At 45.6% G+C, this 20787-nt stretch overlaps 1 long non-coding RNA gene across 1 annotated transcript; it reads right to left on the minus strand.

Annotated features, from left to right (window-relative positions):
• Nucleotides 1-14689: 14689 nt before the first annotated feature.
• LOC133210722 (uncharacterized) lies at nt 14690-17786 on the minus strand. Its single transcript, XR_009724994.1, has 2 exons — nt 17671-17786; nt 14690-14828 (listed from the first exon to the last, which is right to left on the minus strand). It is a non-coding gene; the product is annotated as an uncharacterized LOC133210722 (long non-coding RNA).
• Between the last annotated feature and the right edge of the window lie 3001 nt (nt 17787-20787).

Below are 20787 nucleotides of genomic sequence, written 5' to 3' on the forward strand. Positions count from 1 at the left end.
CCCTTATATACTATTTTTTACAGGCACTTACAGTGATTTGGCATATTATGATTGGATACATGTCTTGAAGACCCTTAGTAACTAACACATAATTGGTTAAGCACAGGTGTGAGAACTTGACCTCGAAAACTTGCCAACAGTTCACAGTTCTCGTTAACTTCGTTAATTCCAGGTTCTTCTTATCTTGCTTGTTTAGGTTTCCTTGGGCCTCTCATGGCCTTGCTGTATCTTTCAGGATTTCTGTACCAATTATCCATTCTCCTGTGAGAACACTGTCTCCACATCTCCCCCTTTTTGTTTTATATATCTTTTTGGACAACCCCACTTAAGCAGGGGATTTGGGCTAGATCATATTTCCAACATATTGACAACTATAGGCTGCTGGGCCTGCCCCTTTTTTCTGCTGTATGGCTCTCTGGTAACAGAGGAGGCCATTCTTTACATCAAGGTCTGGCATGGCATGTGTCCCCACCGCTCCACGCCTGCTGGGTTGCAGCCAGCAGCGGAGCTAAAGGTTCTTCTTGGTGGCAAACACAGAGGCCAACCCAGTCTTGCCCTTGATTGTGGTAGCAGGCATTTGGTCAGCCTCAGTCCTTGAACCTTGTTGTCAATGCAGTTCCACCTGCTTCATCCAATAACAAGTCGTTATTATGGCAAGGCACACACACAGATTTACATTATCAGAGTAACTATTACAGGGTGCAGCAGCATGTTGAAGATGCTGATGCCAGCAAGGGACTAGCCAAAGAAATTTCTTACCAGTGGAATTCTCCCACCCTCTTAATTTGTTCCATTACCTGCTTTATAACACTACCATTGTATTAGAATATTTCTATCTTTTGCCTTAGCATTTTCTAGCAGCTACTACAAATTTGCATACTCTAACATCTCTTTTACAAGTGACAAATCTATACAATACAAGGTGTAGTTTCTTATTAGCAACTGGCTAGTAAATACAGGTGGTTTCATACACAAAATCACAGCATCTAACAATAGCTACTTTACAAGCACACATATTCAAGCTGTTACTTTTCAGTTGCCCCCAAATGATGTTTAGCAATCATTGGTTTTTCTCTTCCTCTATCTCATTCTGCTTGGGGTATTCACATTCAGCTCCTGTAGCTGAGGCATCAGGTTCCTCCATTCGTCTGTCCAGCTCATGGCAAGGCTTGACAAACTTTGCAGGCAGTCGCCATGGACCTGTAGGCAGGAGGACACAAATACACCCCCTCCTCCAGGTTATCAGTTCTTGAGAAGCAGACAGGTTAAACAGGGAGTTTGCCGCATAATTGTCCCTTTTTTTTTTTTTCTGCCACCCTGATGCTGCTTAGGTGACGGCTCACACAGCTTGTGGTTGCAATACCCCTCTTGCTTTTTCAGTTAGCAGTTCTTGTTTCAACCGATCTGTCTGTTCCTTCAAGTCTTCAATTCACCCCCAGGTTGCTTTAAACATACTAAGCTTTGTTTTGTTTTGTTTTGTTTTTTCACTCCTCGGCTCTGGTGTCCATCCTGGCCGTTCCACCAGTGGAGTACCAGGAGCCGAACTGGGGGCAGCTTCTTTTGAACAGGGGTACCGAACTCTCATCAAATATTTGTGGGTTTTTTGGGTTTTCTTTTCAGAGTTGCTCACCCTGCTTTGCACAGTTACAAATGCCGGCCTGCCTGGCAGCAGCTATAAACGCTTGCGTGCTCGGCAGCAGCTACAGCTGCCTACCTGCTTCAGCAGCAACCATAAATACCTGCTGGCAACCACACTTTTGCATTAACCCTTTCTTGCTCAAAATGTTAAACTGCTACCTGTTAAAAATTTTTACATGAACCCAACACGAAAAAAAATACACAGAACATCGTCTGCCCTCAACACACACACACACACATGTATGGAATCCCACAAGCCCACTCCACACAACTACAATATTTAAGGCACAAAATCCAGACAAATCATTACTCCCACGACACAATCCCATGTACAGAACATAGCACAAGGTCCCTGTGGAGACTAACGACACAATCGCACGTACAGAACGTGGCACATGGACCCTGTGGAGACTAACAGGAAAACCAGCTCCAAAAAGCATCATCACAGTGCAAGGTGGCAGGCTCAACCTTAGCAGGCGTCCCCGCAGAGGCTCTGCCTCCCCCACATCGCATGAGGCTTGGGCTTTTATACTGACCAAAATGCACACTCATTCTGACACAGGTGGCCAGCCTATGTTGGAACAAGTGGCCAGCAATATCTATAAAGGTCTCCAAAGGTCGATAGAAACCTGGACATACTTATATTTACCAACTTCTAGTACATGAGTATCACAGAGAGACTGTATTAAACAAGTTGTATAAGGGGTCCCAAGTCCATGGTCCATCACAGTCTGCCCGATACCCCTGATAAACACATTCAAGAGACCTTCCCACCACCAGTAAAGCACGCAATAAATCCGTATCCCGTGTTGGTCTTGCTTCTTTGGAGGTTTCGGGGGGGGGGGTGGTGGGGGTGCTGTTTTTTTGTTGCTGCTGGTTGTTTTTTTGGGTTTTTTTTTTTGTTTGTTTGTTTTCTTGTTGTTTGGTTGTTTTGTTTTTTTTGTTTTTACTTTAATGTCAAAGAGGTTGCTCCCTTCATTTTAAGAAGGACTGAATCCATAAAATGGATGTCCTAAGCTCAAATTTCAATTCATTTAATCACTGACAAGGGGGATGTCCTGGGGCAGTGCAGACTCTTTTCAGGGTTTCACCCATCGAGCTGGCACCCACCGCAGACCAGAATCTGTAATTACACACATATAACCTCGACGCATTAGTTTTACTTCTGCAGGGCCTTTCCAAATGCCAGTTTCCAAATCCTCATGCTGGACCAGAATACCCAGAGTTTTAGTTATATAACCTGAACCTAATACCTGACCATGTATTATAGCAGAGGGGTCATTAAAGTCTCCTGTGAATCGCAAAAAAAATCATAACATATACAGCTTTCTGTATCCTTGCTATTCGTGTAATTCCTTCTTCCCGTTTTTTGTTTTTCCAACAACTGTTTGAAAGTTTGATGTGTTCATTCGATAATAGCTTGTCCTGTAGGAGAATGAGGAATACCAGTGATATGAGAAATACCCCAAGTATTCAAAAATCTAGAAAGTATAACTAGATGCATTGTCTGTTTTTAGCTGTAAAGGTACTCCCATAGCTGCAAAACAACTACGTAGATGCATGATTACATGGCGCGCAATCTCACCAGCCAGGGGAGTGGCCCAGACAAAGTGAGAAAAAGTGTCAAGAGTAACCTGGAAATATTTCAATTTCCTGAAAGAGGGTACATGAGTTACATCCATTTGCCAAAGCTGAAGAGGCTGGAGGCCTCGAGGGTTGACACCAAGGCCTATACCTACTGCTTGGCCTTGACAATCGGGACAAGATTGCACAATGCCTCGGGTATCTGTTAGGGACAGTCCAAACTGTCAAACTAACATCTTTGCTGATTGATGGAAGAAGGCATGGGATGCTCGAGCTTGTTGAAAGATATCTACAGAGGGTCCTGCCCATGCTGGGGCAACTAAATTATCCACTTTGTTATTGCCTTCACTAATGCTTCCTGGAAGGCCTGAATGACTGCGAATATGCATAATAAAATATGTACATTTACGAATATTCACAAGATGCAATGAGGTTTTTAACAAGATCCACAACCTGTGATTAGTGACTTCTTGTAAAATTGCCCTTTCTATACACTGAACAATGCCTACAGCATATAAAGAATCGCAGACAATATTAAGAAGAGTGTCAGGCCATCGTTGAAATACTTCAATAACAGCACTTAGCTCTACTGTTTGTAGCAAATCAGAAAAATGACCAAGTATCTTCTGCTCTTTCCAACCATCGTCCGTTTGCCAAACATATCCAGCTGTGTGATTGATTTTGCTTGCATCTGTAAAGGCAGTCAATCCTACAACAGGTTATTAGGATAAAAGGTAACATCTTCAAACTGATTATTCTTTAGCACTGTAAACATCTTATGAGGTGGAAAATGTATATAAAGAGGACCAACAAAACCTATCAGAGCAAACTGAAAAGCAGAGCTAGATTGTTATGCCCAGTCTAACCATACCCTGGTAAGTGGCAAACAAATTGGGAATGGTTCACAGCCCATAATTTCCTGACAACGTGAACAACCTTGTACAATCCAAAGAGCAAATACTTCTAACCGAGTAGTTACAGTTTTACGTAATCTATAAGGCAGGAAAATCCACTCTAAAATGCATAAAAGATCAGTCTTTTGAGGATCCCACAGTGCTAGTAGACTAAATGGATAATGCTCACTATTGACAATAAACAGAATAACCTGTAAATCTGGATTCCGTTGAGAAGCATAAGAGGTAGTGATTTTTGTCATTATGTCATCTAAGGCCTCACACTGAGCTTTTGATAGAACTTTTTTTTTTTTTTTTGCCTTTGATTCACCCTTTTAAAAGGGACATGAAATCAGTCAGATCATCATTTGTGATTCCACACAAAGGGCAGATCTATTGAATATCACCCAATACAAGGTGTAGTTTCTTATTTGTAACTGGCTAGTAAATACAGGTAGTTTCATACACAAAATCAAAGCCTCTAACAATAACTACTTTACAAACACACATATTCAAGTTGTTACTTTCCAGTTGCTCCCAAATGATGTTTAGCAATCATTGGTTTTTCTCTTCTTCTGTCTCATTCTGCTTGGGGTATTCACATTCAGCTCCTGCAGCTGAAGCATCTCGGCTTCCTCCATTCGTCCGTCCAGCTCATGGCAAGGGTTGAAAAACTTTGCAGGCATTCGCCATGGACCTGTAGGCAGGAGGACACAAATATACCCCCTTTTCCAGGTTATCAGTTCTTGAGAAGTAGATAAGTTCTGTATCTGCCACCCTGATGCTGCTTAGGTGATGGCTCATAAGGCTTGTGGTTGCACTACCCCTCTCGCTTTTTCAGTTATCAGTTCTTGTTTCAACCCATCTATCTGTTCCTCCAAGTCTTGGATTGATCCCCAGGTTACTTTAAACATATTAAGCTTGGTTTTGTTTTATTTGGTTTTGTTTTATTTGGTTTTGTTTTTTCTCTTCTCGGCTCTGGTGTCCATCCTGGTCCTTCCACCAGTGGAGCACCGGGAGCCGAATCGGAGTGCAGCTGTTTTTACACATGGGGACTAAACTCTTATCAAATAACCTTTTTTTTTTTCTGAAGTTGCTCACCCTGCTTTGCACGACTACAAATGCGTGCCTGCCCGGCAGCAGCTACAGCTGACTGCCTGCTTCAGCAGCAACCATAAATATCTGCCGGCAACCTCACTTTTGCATTAACCCTTTCTTGTCTGAAATGTTAAACTATTATCTATTAGAAACTTTTACATGAACCCAACAACAAAAAATACACAGAACACCGTCTGTCCTCAACACACACACACATACACACACACACACACACATATGGGATCCCACAAGCACAGTCCACACAACTACAATATTTGAAGCACAAAATCCCAACAATCATTACTTCCACTACACAATCCCACATACAGAACGTGGCACATGGACCCTGTGGAGACTAACAGGAAAACCAGCTCCAAAAAGACCTCCACTGCAGGTCTTGATGCAGAACTTTTACTTTAACGTAAAAAAGGTTGCTCCCTTCACCTTAAGAAGGACTGAAAACATCCATAAAACGGATGTCCTAAGATCAAATTTCAATTCATTCAATCACTGACAAGGCGGGGCGGCGGGCTGCTGAACTAATTTTCTTTACAGTACACTGTTTCCTTTTAAAATGTCCTGTCCTTCCACAATTATAACATCTCATACCTTTAGTACCCCCACAATCGCCCTAACCTGATTGTAGAAGGGGTTTAACAGCAGCAGCAAAGGCAGTAGCCTTGTATCTAGCCTTTTCCTCTGCTTTGCTCACTTTAAATCATATCTGAAGTTGGGGAGTAAGCAACAATTGAGCTATCATACGGATATCATATGGTGCTAAGATATATGCAGAAAAAATATGTGCGATAATTGGCCGAGTATACAATGATTTTAACCCGTAGGATGTTACCGGTTGACGCGCCTCCTTTACTGCCTTTAAATCCAGTGCCTCCCACTTCTTTCCCCCCTGTGGAGTGTTAAACACCGGGAATGCCAAGGGACCCATAGCCGAAAATTCCCCCATAACAATTGCATTTTTGATCATCCCACACCAACATTTAGCAGGGTTATTACCGTAATCCCCCCACCCCGTGCCCAACACCCCCCTCCCACTCCCCTTTCTTTACTACTGGATTGTAGGAGGGTGGGGCAGAGGGTTCGAAGGTTTCTTTTGTCTCCAATACTCTAATTTCTTCAGCAGCTGTCACAGTTGACCATCACTGAGGCTGGTTCGCATCTGCCGACGAGCCGAACTGTCTGAATCATCTGAATCTGAGTCGGGATCAGGAAGGGGAGGGTACAAGTTCGGTTCTGCCAGAGACTCTGGGTCTGGTTCCAATTCCGATTCGGGGTTTTCTTCCTCTAGGTCGAAGGTGACTGCATTTGCACTTTCTACTTGTGCTTTCGGACGCGAGCACTGTTTCACTTTATCTTCTCCCTTATGCTGAGGAGGCTTCTGCGGTGCATAATCGAGAAGGGCAGTAAACTCTTTCCCTAAGTCTATTTCTTTCTCTATACCTCGCTTCTCTAAGAAGCATTTAAATAAATCATAGGTTGACTGTCTTTCCACATCCATTTTTATATTCCTCACAAATTACACAGCTTCTTATATTCTTACACAGCTTGCTATTCTTCGCAAGTTACACAGCTTTACACAGCTTTACACAGTTTTACAGAGCTCTTTATATAAATTATGAAGACTGGAAAAGGAATGAAATTAAGCACCAAGTAGAAACAGGAAACTATTTCAAAAAGACTTTTGATGGTAATGGTAATATATAGAAAAGAAAAAAGAGTGGCAAAAGAATTTGCAAAAGGATAGAAAAAGGGGGGAAGTTGAGACAAGGGACACAAAATTACAAGATGGGATATAGAAATCTTTAGAAGTAGCTTTAAGTAATGTTAAGTTTGATGGCTTTGTAACAGTAGCAATGGAAAATTCCTGAGGTGCAGGATACATAGAGAAAAATATAGAGTGCAGCTAGAGAACATACTGAGAATTCTCACAAGATAAATCGTTATAGTTGACATAGCTTTAAGAAAAAAACAGCCTAGAAAAACAGGACACAGGGATAAGGGGTATCTGGGAACTGCAGGTGTCCAGGATGGGCTACAGTTAAACTAACTGATAAGTAGGAGGATAGGAGGATTATTATGTCTCTGGTGCTAACGAACCAATTAAGCTGGTATGAGCATCTACTGTGCCTGCTTCAAAGGCTGCCAGAAGTGATGAAGACTGTTGGAAGAAGTAAACGACCCTCAGAGACCACCACCACAATTCTGTACGCATGCAGGGAACTCTCTGGAAAATGATGTAATCCATATGTAGCCTCATGAATATGTATGTATGCCCAGAGACTATATAAGGGTGGCTTGTATAGCAATACGGGGACACATGTTAGGAGGAGTTATCCCCCATGTCTCCCAGCGCCGCAATAAAGAATACCTGCTTGTCAGCTTGAAAACTTTGTTGGCAAGTGTGTTCCTGGAGTTTTCTCCAAATCAAAAGGTTGAAAGAAAGTCTGGGTTCCTGCCCACCCTGTGGCACCAATGCCTGATGCTGTTTGTTTGCTTAATTACCCTTTACAAGGATTTATAACAGAATAAGTAGCTTCTGTTTCTTCAAGAAATTGTACCTTATCATTCCCCAACCTAACTGTAACCAGGGGTTCTGCTGTGTAGGATTTCAAATTTTCCCCCAGTCCTCCTCAGCCCTCATCTAAAGTCATAATTTTCTCTGCCTGTCCTGACATTCCACTAAATCTCTGGCGTTTGTTTTGATTCTGAGGGCATTCTCTCTTCCAATGCAACCTGTGGAGTCAGTTCACAAACCTTTTCATGTAATCCTTCTTGATGACCCTTTTCTCCTGGGCTGCTCCCCCTCTTCCTGGTTTATTGTGTGATAACATCATCACCTCTACTCCCTTTACACGAAGTCACAAAGGTGGTTTGTGTGGAAGGGGTTCAGTAGCTCAGTAGGCCTCCGAAATAAGCTCAGTCAGTAAGAAAGGGTTCTAGGGTGGTATCCTCTTAGCAGAAATCAAGGAAAACTAAGTTCTTTCTGCTGGCCAGGAAGGATGTGGAAACCCAGAGATCCTTCATAAGCATCTAGCTGTGGAGGTGTCTGGCTGTAGTGAGTGCCAGGGCCTATTGATGATGTTTGATGGTGGCTGTGCAAGATGTCAGCAGGTTAATGATTTGCTCTGCATGGTGGCAGAGATATGGAAAGGGGTAGAATGGCTAAGGAGCATAAGGGAATCTGAGGAGATCGACTGGTGGACCTGCACTCTACCATCTCTGAGAGAAGCAAGCCAGCCACCTGAAACAGAAGAACTTAAGGATCGCCTACCTTCTTGCCATGAGGAAGTGACCTAGGAGACAGGGGAGGTTGGAAATGGGTTAGTCCTTGGAGTAGATGGCATATTACCCCCCAGCTCATATCAGCTTCCCAAGTACCCTTTTACAATAGATTTGAGCCCTGGTACATGAGGATCAGGAAAGTGAGCAAGATGATGATAAGGGATTATCCAGGTCAGAAGAGTTCCCACAGAAGGCTCTGAGAGCATATTGTGTAACAAACAGCTGTGCTAGAAAAAGAGTGGTGGTTGTTGTGGTTTAAGCCCAGACGGCAACCCAGAACCACACAGCTGCTTGCTCACTCCCCCCGCTTCCTCCACCTGCTCCCAGAGGGATGGGGAGGAGAATCGAAAGAATGCAACTCCCACAGGTTGAGATAAGAACAGTCCAGTAACTAAGGTATAACACAAACCACTGCTGCTACTACCAATGATAATAATGATAAGGGAAATAACAAGGGAAGAGAATGCAAATGCTCACCACCCACTGACTGATACCCAGCCCAACCCCAGCAGTGATCTAGCCCTTTCGGGTAACTGCCCCCAGTTTATATACTGGGCATGATGTGCTGTGGTATGGAATACCCCTTTGGCTAGTTTGGGTCCATTGTCCTGTCTCTGCTTCCTTCCAGCTTCCCCTCCTCCCTGGCAGAGCATGAGACTCAGAAAGTCCTTGGTCAGAGTAAACATTACTGAGCAACAACTTTATCAGTGTTGTTCTCAGGCTGAGAGTCAAAAACACTGCACTGCACCAGGAGAAAAATGACTGCTACTGCTGAACCCAGGACAGTGGTGATTGGTGACTCCATCCTTAGGAGAACAGGGCCCCATATGTTGGGTGACCAGACACAGAGAAATCTGCTGCCTCCCTGGGGCTAGGGTAAGGGACTTCACCAGAAAATTCACTTGTCTGGTAAGGCCTAATGATTACTACACTTTATTAGTCTTCCAGGGTGGGCAATGAGGAAATCTCTTCAAGAAGCCTGAGGGAATTCAAGAAGGACTTCAGGGCCTTGGGGTGACTGGTTCAGGGTTCGGAAGCCCAAGTACTGTTCTCATCAATCCTGCCAGTCGTAAACAATGACAATGGTAACATCAGAAAAGTCTCATTAATTCCTGGCTCTGTGACTGGTGTCAGCGCCAGAATTTTGGGTTTTTTTGACCATGGGTCAGTCTACACAGCACCAAGCCTGGTGGCAGCAAATGAGGCAAGCCTGTCCCAAAGGTGGAAAAGGATTCTAGCCCAGGAGCTACCAGGGCTTATAGAGAGGGCTTTAAACTAGGTTTGAAGAGGAAAGGGGATATCACCAGGCTTGCTACACATGAGCCACAGGGTAACATGATGCTGTTCGAGTCCAGATCCACAGGGTAACTTAAATGCATTTATGTCAATGCCCGCAGCATGGACAACAAACAGGAGGAGCTTGAAGACATTGCGCAGCAGGGAAATCATGACATAATCGCTGTCAGAGAAATGTAGTGGAATGATTTGCATGATTGAAGTACTGCAGTTGATGGCTACAGGCTCTTCAGAAGGGAAAGGCAAGGAAAAGGTGGTGGAGTTGTGTTGTATGTCAGAGTTCAGGCCATGAACTCAGTGTTGTAAGTGAGAATGTTGAATGTTTGTGGGTAAAGATCAGGGGGAAGGATAACCAAGCAGATAACCTGGCAGGAGTCTGTTATAGACCACCTAGCCAGGATGAAGCTACAGATCAAGTGTTATTCAAACAACTGGGAGAAGTTTCAGGATCATTAACCCTTGTTCTTGTGAGGGACTTCAACCTACCTGATGTCCCCTGGAAGTACAACACAGTGGAGAAGAAACAATCCAGGTGGTTCTTGGAGGGTATGGAAAATAATTTCCTGACACAGCTGGTGAGTGAGCCAACTAGAGGAGATGCCTGGCTAGATTTGTTGTTCACAAACAGAGAAGCACTGGTGGGTGATGTGATGGTTGGAGGCCATCTTGGGCAAAGCAGTCACTAAATGATTGAATTTTCAGTCCTTGGAGAAGTTGGGAATAAGGCTGGCAAAACCTCCACCTTAGACTTCCGGAGGTCTGACTTTGTCCTGTTTAGGATGCTGGTTGACAGAATTCCTTAGGAAACATTACTAAAGGACAAAGGTGTCCAGGAAGGCTGGATGCTCTTCAAGAATGAAATCCTTAAGGCGCAAGAGCAGGCAGTCCCTATGTGCCAAAAATCAAACTGTTGGGGAAGTGACCACCCTGGCTGAACAGGGAGATCTTGCTTGAACTGAACTGGGGGGAGGGGGGGGAAGAATTTATCACCTGTGGAAGAAGAGACTGTCACCCCATGAAAAGTACAAGGATGTTGTTAGGTGAAGGCACAGCTGGAACTTAATATAGCCACTGCCATAAAATGTAATTAAAAGTATGTTTTCAAATATATTAGCAATAAAAGGAGGGCCAAGGAGAACCAGCATCCTCTACTGGATACTAGGGGAAACCTAGTGACTGAGGATGAGGAAAAGGCTGAGGTACTTAATGCCGCCTTTACCTCAGTCTTTAATAGTTACACCAGGCAGCCTCAGGGTACTCAGTCCCCTGAATTGGATGTCAGAGATGGGGAGCTGGTTGAAGTCCCCATAATTCAGGAAGAGATGGTTAGCAACCTCCTGCTTCACTTAGATATACACAAGTCTATGGGCCAGATGGGTTATACCCAAGAGTGCTGAAGGAGCTGTCAGAGGAGCTTGCTAAACCACTCTTCATCATATATCAGCAGTCCTGGTCTAGTGGGCAGGTCCCAGAGGACTGGAGGTTGGCCAGCGGGACGCCTCTCTAAAAAAAGGGCAGAAAGGAAGACCCTGGAAGCTACAGGCCTGTCAGCCTGACCTCAGTGCTGGGGAAGATCATGGAGTTGATGATCCTAAGTGAGGTCATAAAGCACGTGCGGGGAAAATGGAGAGATCAGGCCCAGTCACCATAGGGTTATGAAGGGTTACGGTTCATGAGGGAAAGGCTGTGGACATCGTGTATTTGGACTTTAATAAAGCATTTGACGCTGTCTCCCAAAGTATTCTCCTGGAGAAATTGGCTGCTTATGGCTGAGGGAACTGGGATTATTTAACCTGGAGAAGGCTAAGGGGGAACCTTATCGCTCTCTACAACGACCTGAAAGGAGGTTGTAGTAAGGTGGAGGCTCGTCTTTTCTCCCAGGTAACAAGTGGGAGGACAAGAGGTAACAGCCTCAAGCTGTGCCAGGGGAGGTTTAGATTGGATATTAGGAAAAATTTCCTCACAGAGAGGGTTATCAGGTATTGGAACACGCTTCCTAGGGAAGTGGTGGAATTTCTGTCCCTGGAAGTGTTCAAAAACCATGTAGATGAGGCATCAGTGATATGGTTTAGTGTTGGTCTTGGCAGTCCTGGGGTAATGGTTCCACTTGATGATCTTAAAGATATTTTCCAACCTAGTTGATTCTATGATCAAGCCTCCCTTTTTTTTTTTTTTTTAACACAGATCAGGTGTGTTGGGTTTATTTGCTACATTTTTTCTCAAGACTCTGAGTAACACTGAAAACGTCTGGCCTTTTCATGTATACTGGTGAAATGGTACTGCAAAAACATATCTGACGCAGTATCCAGTGAAATTCAGCTTACAAATTTAGGTCTCCCTGATGCTATTATACCTGGGAGTGTCAATGAAATCCAGGAAAATAAACTCTCCAACTAGAGTGACAGGTTAGAAAGCTGATATTACTTTATTATGGTACCGGGTGCACGGAGGATTGCTCTGCATATCATGCACACCAAGAAGAGACAGTTTACAGGTTATATACCTTCATTATCTACATATTTATTATAATTCTGTGAAATGCCCACCCAATTCCCGTTACTCATTGCATATGGTAATCTGGGTAGACAAGGCTGTGGCGCAGGCACTGTGAATTTTGAGGACTGGTCTTTGAGGGTCATGGTGGTCATTTGGGGAGAAATACCCCCACTCACTTTATCCTTTAATGAAAATCCATTAGTTAAGGACACTGGAATGCATGTTTAGTCTTTCCAATTAACTACATGTTCTTGTTTGGTTTAATTTACAGCCCTGAAGGGCTCCTCAAGTTGTTTCCTTTCACAGCTGTTTACTCAGGCCTTATCAATAGGAGGAAGGCCTACCTTGGTTTGAGAGATCTGTTTTTTCTGTTGCATGCCTTCCTTATCTTTAAAATCCTTGTAGCCTCTATACACAGTGAAATAGTAGTTTAAGAATCCTTGTAGACCTGCCTAAGTCTCTATATTCAGTGAAATACTAGTTTAATTTGGTATTAATTATACAGGGAAATTGTAATTTAATTTGGTATTGGGACCATTGAAGCCTACATTTCTGGGTAGTGTGCAGAGGTTTTGTTGCCTGTTTAGTAAAACTTTAGAGACTGAGATAACAAACTGACAGGTTCCACATGATAGAGATGTGTGTTTGTGATTTTTTATATTGGGATGATATCAAAGATACCTGTATGCTAATTTCAGGTCTGAAATAATTCCCATTGTGGCATTGGATGAGTTACTTATAAGGTCTCATTTACAAGTACGAAGCACTTGCAAAGGGAGTTGAAATAACGAAGAGTTGCTTAATCCTGATGCTTTCTAGTTTCAGCATTTTATTTCTTCACATGTTAGAAATACTTCGAAAGAAAAAATCTCACACTTGAATACCAACAAATCAGTTGTCCTGGGTTTAGCAGTAGCAGTCATTTTTCTTTTTCTTGGTAGCTGGTGCAGTGCTGTGTTTTTGACTTTCAGCTGGTAACAAAGCTGATAAAAATGATGTTTTGGTTTGGCCAAGGACTTTGTGAGCCTCATGCTCTGCCAGAGAGGAGGGGAGGCCGGGAGGAAGCAGAGACAGGACACCTGACCCAAACTGACCAAAGAGGTATTCCATACCACAGCACGTCATGCCCAGGGGGGAACTGGGAGTGAGCCAGAAGGGTGAGGTGGACTGCAGGGTTGGAGGAGGTATCGGTCGGTGCTTGGTCGGGCAAGTTACTGGTCGCCTGGTGATGGGGTGTTGTATTCTCTTCCCTTGTTATTTCCTTTATCATTACTATTATTGGTGGTAGCAGCAGTGATTTATGTTATACCTTAGTTACTAAACTGTTCTTATCTCAACCCGTGGGAGTTGCATTCTTTCTGATTCTCTTCTCCATCCCTCCAGGAGTAGGGGGAGGGCAAGAAAGGGGGGGAGTGAGTGAGTGAAAGCTGTCCGGTTGGGTTTAAACCACGACAGTACTTTTTGGCGCCCAACGTGGGGCTCGAGGGGTTGAGATAACGACAGATCTGACTGGATTGATAGTCACTCGTCACAATGCTGATTTATTGGCTCTCAGAGCTGTTCCTCTTGATCTCAGAGCTTCAGAATGTTGTCACTTACTTGGAGCCGGTATTTGCTGTGTTAGTGTTTATCAAGTGTGGGGCTTGGGCTAAGGTTCCTGTCTCAATGTACTTTATGGCAATCACTTGTAATATGGGTAGGCTCCAGCAGCAGGGCGGGACGGACGTGGCCGTGGACTGCTCCTCACTGTCCTGGCCCTCGCCCTCGCCTCCATCTGCGTGAGGCTCTGGGAAGTCGACAGGGAGCGGCCCCAGGAGCCAGCGGCTGCTGAAGTGGCCCTGGAGAGCGGCCCCGGGCACCAAGAGGGAGCAGGACCGGAGGCCGGCAGGGAGCGGCTGCCGGTGGAGGAGTTCGGGGTGATCGAGGAGCGGAAGGAGGCGGCTGCCGAGCAGCGGGAGAAGGCGGCGGAGGAGCCGAGCCCCACGGCCGAGCCCAGCCCCCCGATGGCCAAGAGCATTCCCTGGAAGCCGCCCGCCGAGCCCCAGGAGGATGCAGGAGACCCCGCAGCATTTCCCAGCAAGGCAGAGGAGGAAGAGCTGGAGTCAGGAAAAGAGAAGCTGGTGGTGAGAGAGCCGGCAAGCACAGCAGCTACACCAGCCCCAGTGACAAGTACAGCAGCATCGTTTGAGAGTTCTGAAGGTTTTGGATGGCCTTTGGGTAGCCTTGGGACCTGCCTGCTGATTGTGATGGTGTTCACCATGTTAGCACACACACAGAGTGTGTTTTACCCACCACCATTTTTTCTGATCCCGAAATTTAAGCAGAGTCAGGTCTGGGTCTTGTCTGGGGTTAGACGACGATATGGGAGGACCAAGAGGTTTCCCCCAAGGCTGGACAGTCATGAGTGGCAGGGTGTGTGGGACAGTATGGGCGAGTATCTAGTCCACTGGGCCCCTCCAGTGCTTTGGAAACATTGGAAATGGAAGGCAGCTGTATGGAGTCCCCAGCAACAAGCTGCAGAAACTGCTGAAGGGGACACTGAATTATTTGAGCCTGGTGGGCCCATGACCCTTAAGGCCATCAGAGCAGAGATGCAACATCGAGATGGACTCATGATCGAGGGGTGGACTTAGCAAAGGACACTATTGCTCAGGTTATTCACAAGTGTTAACACTGCACATGGCCTCTCCTGCTCTGGAAGACTGTTACAAGAGATGGAGCCTGACATCATGGACCAGATGGACTCAGCAGCTTTATAGGGACTGGTCCATGCACTACGATGAGAATGCACTTAGATAAGAGTGATGATATATTGAAAATGTGGGATCTGAGCATGACGTGAATGGTATGGAATAAGGGGTGGATAATGTCCTGGGTTTAGCAGTAGCAGTCATTTTTCTTTTTCTTGGTAGCTGGTGCAGTGCTGTGTTTTTGACTTTCAGCTGGTAACAGAGCTGATAAAAATGATGTTTTGGTTTGGCCAAGGACTTTGTGAGCCTCATGCTCTGCCAGGGAGGAGGGGAGGCCAGGAGGAAGCAGAGACAGGACACCTGACCCAAACTGACCAAAGAGGTATTCCATACCACAGCATGTCATGCCCAGGGGGGAACTGGGAGTGAGCCAGAAGGGTGAGGTGGACTGCAGGGTTGGAGGAGGTGTCGGTCGGTGGTTGATCGGGCTGGGGGGGCAAGTTATCGGTCACCTGGTGATGGGGTATTCTATTCTCTTCCCTTGTTATTTCCTTTATCATTACTATTAGTGGTGGTAGCAGCAGTGATTTATGTTATACCTTAGTTACTAAACTGTTCTTATCTCAACCCGTGGGAGTTGCATTCTTTCTGATTCTCCTCTCCATCCCTCCAGGAGTAGGGGGAGGGCAAGAAAGGGGGGGAGTGAGTGAGTGAAAGGTGTCTGGTTGGGGTTAAACCACAACACCAGTATACTTGTAATATTTTTAATTCTATCAAATTGTGAATAATATTTTGTTCATAAATACATAAAACCCCTTTAATGTGTTAGTTAAAGGATATAATATTTTTTATTACTTTAAAAAGTTCAGTTTCTATAACAAAATAAAGTTTTCTCCTGTCCTGGGTTCAGCTCTAACAGGTGGGGTTTTTTAGGTTGTGGTGTTTGAGGTCTTTTTCTGTTGTTTTTTTTTTTTCTTCCTTCCTAGTACCTGGTGCAGTGCTGTGTTTTCAGCTTCAGGTCGAGAACAGTGCTGACAAAAAAACAACATTTCAGTTGTTGCTATGTAATGCTTACCCCGATCAAGTACTTTGCAGTGTCTCATGCTCTGCCAGTGAGGAGGGGCACAAGAAGCCGGGAGGAAGCAGAGACAGGACACCTGAGACAAATTAGCTGAAGGGGTATTCCATACAACAGGACATCATGCCCAGTATATAACCTGGGGGGAGTCACATGGAAAAGGGAGACCACTGCTCAGGTCGGGCTGGTGAGCAGGAACCACTCACCCATTAATAGCCCCATATTGCCAGTGCAAAAGTCTAATGGAGAGTCGAGACTAACAGTAGATTATCTTGGCCTGAATGAAGTCACACCACCACTGAGTGCTGCCATACCGGACATGCTAGAACTTCAATATGAACTAGAGTCAAAGGCAGCCAAGTGGGATGCCACAATTGATATCGCCAATGAATTTTTCTCAATTACTTTGGCAGCAGAGTGCAGGCCACAGTTTGCTTTTACTTGGAAGGGCATCCAGGGCACTTGGAACTGACTGCCCCAGAGGTGGAAACACCATTTGCCATGTACTGATCCAGACTGCACTGGAACAGGGGCAAGCTCCAGAGCACCTGCAAGACATTGATGACATTATCGTGTGGGGCAATACAGTGGAAGAGTTTTTGAGAAAGGGAAGAAAATAATCCAAATCCTGCTGAAAGCCGGTTTTGCCATAAAACGGAGTAAGGTCAAGGAACCTGCAAAGGAGATACAATTTTTGGGAATAAAATGATAAGATGGATGTCACCAGATCCCCAAAGATGTGATCAACAAGATAACAGCAATGTCTCCACCAACTAATGAGAAATAAACACAAGCTTTCTTAGGTGTTGGGGGGTTTTGGAGGATGGACATCCCAAGTTACATTTTGATTGTAAGCACCTTCTATCGGGTGACCCTGAAGAAGAATGATTTCAAATAGGGCCCTGAGCAAAAATAATCCTTTGAAGAAATTATCTGACAGTTCATGCAGCAGCCCTTGGACCAGCTCGGACAGGGATAGATGTGAGAAATGTGCTTTACACTGCAGCGAGGGAGAATGGCAAAAAGCTCCAGGAGAGTCTTGAAGTCAACCCCTCGGCTTTTGAAGTTGGGGATACAGAGGATCATAGGCTGGCTATACCCCAACTGAAAAAGAGATATTGGCAGCCTATGAATGGGTTTGAGCCACTTCAGAAGTGACTGGCACTGAAGCACAGCTCCTCTTGCACCCTGATTGCCCGTGTTGGGATGGATGTTCAAAGTGGAAGACAGCTGTATGGAGTCCTCGATGACAAGTTGCAGAAACTGATGAAGGAGAGGGTAAATCAAGTCAATTTGCTGAGGTAAAAGCCATCCAGCTGGCCTTGGACATTGCTGAATGTAAAAAGTGGCCAGTACTTTATCTCTATACTGACTCATGGGTGGTGGCAAATGTCCTGTGGGAGTGGTTGCAGCAATGGAAGAAGAGCAACTGGCAACGCAGAGGTAAACCCATGTGGGCTGCTGCACGGTGGCAAGATATCATTGCCCGGGTGCAAAACCTGGTGGTGAAGGTATGCCATGCAGATGCTCATGTACCCAATACTTGGGCCACTGAGGAACACCAGAACAACCAACAAGTGGATCAAGCTGCTAAGACTGAAGTGGCTCAGATGGACTTAGATTGGCAACATCAGGGTGAATTATTTTTAGGCCGGTGGGTCCATGATACTTCAGGCCATCAGGGGAGAGATGCAACATACAGATGGGATTGTAATCGAGAAGTAGACTTAATAATGTACACTGTTGCTGGAATTAACCAAGCCAAGTGGTTAAAGTCTTTCAGGTATGGAGGATGATGGCTCAAGTACAAATATGGGGAAGCTTGGCAGATTGACTATATCATAGAATCATAGAATCATAGAATAGTTAGGGTTGGAAAGGACCTTAAGATCATCAAGTTCCAACCCCCCTGCCATGGGCAGGGACACCTTGCTCTAAACCATAGAATCATATTCACAGTATCACAGTATGTTAGAGATTGGAAGGGACCTCAAAAGATCATCTAGTCCAATCCCCCTGCCGGAGCAGGAACACCTAGATAAGGTTACACAGGAACGTGTCCAGGCGGGTTTTGAATGTCTCCAAAGAAGGAGATTCCACAACCTCCCTGGGCAGCCTGTTCCAGTGTTCTGTCACCCTCACTGAGAAGAAGTTTCTTCTCAGGTTTAAGTGGAACCTCTTGTGCTCCAATTTGTACCCATTACCCCTTGTCCTTTCATTGTTTGCCACTGAGAAGAGCCTGGCTCCATCCTCGTGACACTCCCCCTTTATATATTTATATACACTAATAAGGTCACCCCTCAATCTCCTCTTCTCCAAACTATAGAGACCCAGCTCCCTCAGTCTTTCCTCATAAGGGAGATGCTCCACTCCCTTAATCATCTTAGTTGCCCTGCGCTGGACTCTCTCCAGCAGGTCCCTGTCCTTCTTAAACTGAGGGGCCCAGAACTGGACACAATATTCCAGATGAGGTCTCACCAGGGCTGAGTAGAGGGGAAGGAGGACCTCTCTCGACCTACTAACCACCCCCCTTCTAATACACCCCAGGATGCCATTGGCCTTCTTGGCCACAAGGGCACAGTGTCGGCTCATGGTCACCCTGTCGTCCACCAGGACCCCCAGGTCCCTCTCCCCTACACTGCTCTCTAACAGGTCGTTCCCCAATCTATACTGGAACCTGGGGTTGTTCCTGCCCAGATGCAGGACTCTACACTTTCCCTTGTTATATTTCATCAAGTTATTCCCCGCCCAACTCTCCAGCCTGTCCAGGTCTCGCTGGATGGCAGCACAGCCTTCTGGCGTGTCGGCCACTCCTCCCAGCTTAGTGTCATCAGCAAACTTGCTGATAGTACACTCAATTCCCTCATCTAAATCGTTGATGAATATATTAAATAATACTGGTCCCAGAACCGACCCTTGAGGCACTCCACTAGTTACAGGCCTCCAACTAGACTCTGCCCCATAGACTACAACTCTCTGGCTTCTCTCCTTCAGCCAGTTCACAGTCCACCTCACTACCCGATCATCCAGACCACACTTCCTCAATTTAGCCGCAAGGATGCTGTGGGAGACCGTGTCAAAAGCTTTGCTGAAGTCAAGGTAGACCACATCCACCACTCTACCATGGACCGATCCAGACTGCACTGAAACAAGGGCAAACTGCAGAACACCATCAATACATTGATGACATAATCGTGTGGCGTGATACAGAGGAATAAGTCTTTGAGAAAGGGAGGAAAATAACCCAAATCCTGCTGAAAGCCGGTTTTGCCATAAAATGGAGTAAGGTCAAGGGACCTGCACAGGAGATTAATTTTTTGGGAATAAAATGGCAAGATGGACCAGATCCCCACACAGATGTGATCAACAAGATAACAGCAAAGTCTCCAACAACTACAATTTGGCTGCAAGGATGCTGTGGGAGACCGTGTCAAACGCTTTGCTGAAGTCAAGGTAGACCACATCCACCGCTCTGCCATCATCCATCCACCGTGTTATTTCCTCATAAAAGGCTACGAAATTGGTCAAGCACGACTTCCCCTTGGTGAAGCCATGTTGACTGCCCCTCATAACCCTCTTATCCTTGATATGCCTTAAGATGGCACCAAGGATAAGGTGTTCCATCACTTTCCCAGGAATGGAGGTGAGGCTAACCGGTCTATAGTTACCCGGGTCCTCCTTCTTGCCCTTTTTGAAGACAGGAGTGACATTTGCTTTCCTCCAGTCCTCAGGCACCTCTCCCGTTTCCCAAGACTTGGTAAAGATGATGGAGAGCGGTCTAGCAATGACCTCCGCCAGTTCCCTCAGCACCCGCGGGTGCATCCCATCTGGACCCATGGATTTATGGATATCCAGATTGCTCAACTGGTCTTTAACCCATTCCTCATCGACTAAGGCAAACCGCTCCGTTGACCTATCTTCATCCGAGGTCTCAGCGGTACAGGGCTCTTCAGGACTGCCTCCGGCAGAGTAGACAGAGACAAAGAAGGCATTCAGTAACTCTGCCATCTCTGTATCTTCTGTCACCAGGGCACCCGTCCCGTTCATCAGCGGGCCTACATTGCCTCTGGTGTTAGTTTTACCTGCCATGTATTTGAAAAAGCTCTTTCTGCTGTCCTTGACCCCTCTCGCCAGCTTTAATTCCAAGGAGGCCTTAGTCATCCTAGCAGCTTTCCTACATCCTCTAGCAGCAGCCTTATATTCTTCCCAAGTGGCCAGCCCTTCCTTCCATGACCTGTAAACTCTCCTCTTCCACTTGAGCATACCCAGCAATTCCCTATTTACCCACGCAGGTCTCCTGACCCTCTTCCTTGACTTCCTACGTGTCGGGATGCTCCGATCTTGAGCTCGGAAAAAGCAGTCCTTGAACGTCAACCAACTCTCTTGGGCCCCTTTCCCTTCAAGCAGCCTAGCCCATGGGATTTCCCCTAGCAATTGCTTGAACAGGCCAAAGTTTGCCCTGCTAAAGTCCAGGGTTGCGATTCTACTTGCTATTCTACTGACCCTACCACACAAGATCCTGAATTCTACCGTCTCGTGGTCGCTGCAACCAAGGCAGCCCTCAACCTTCACTCCTTCAACCAGACACTCCTTGTTAGTGAGGATGAGATCCAGCAGCGCACCTCTCCTGGTTGGCTCATCCACCATTTGCATGAGGAAGTTATCATCCATACACTGGAGGAACCTCCTGGACTGCGGCTGGGTTGCCGAGTAG

The sequence above is a fragment of the Neopsephotus bourkii genome, unplaced genomic scaffold (assembly GCF_033783945.1).
Source record: "Neopsephotus bourkii isolate Nb327-2 ecotype Australia unplaced genomic scaffold, CSIRO-AGI_Nbou_v1 NB_485, whole genome shotgun sequence".
Lineage (NCBI taxonomy): Eukaryota > Metazoa > Chordata > Aves > Psittaciformes > Psittacidae > Neopsephotus > Neopsephotus bourkii.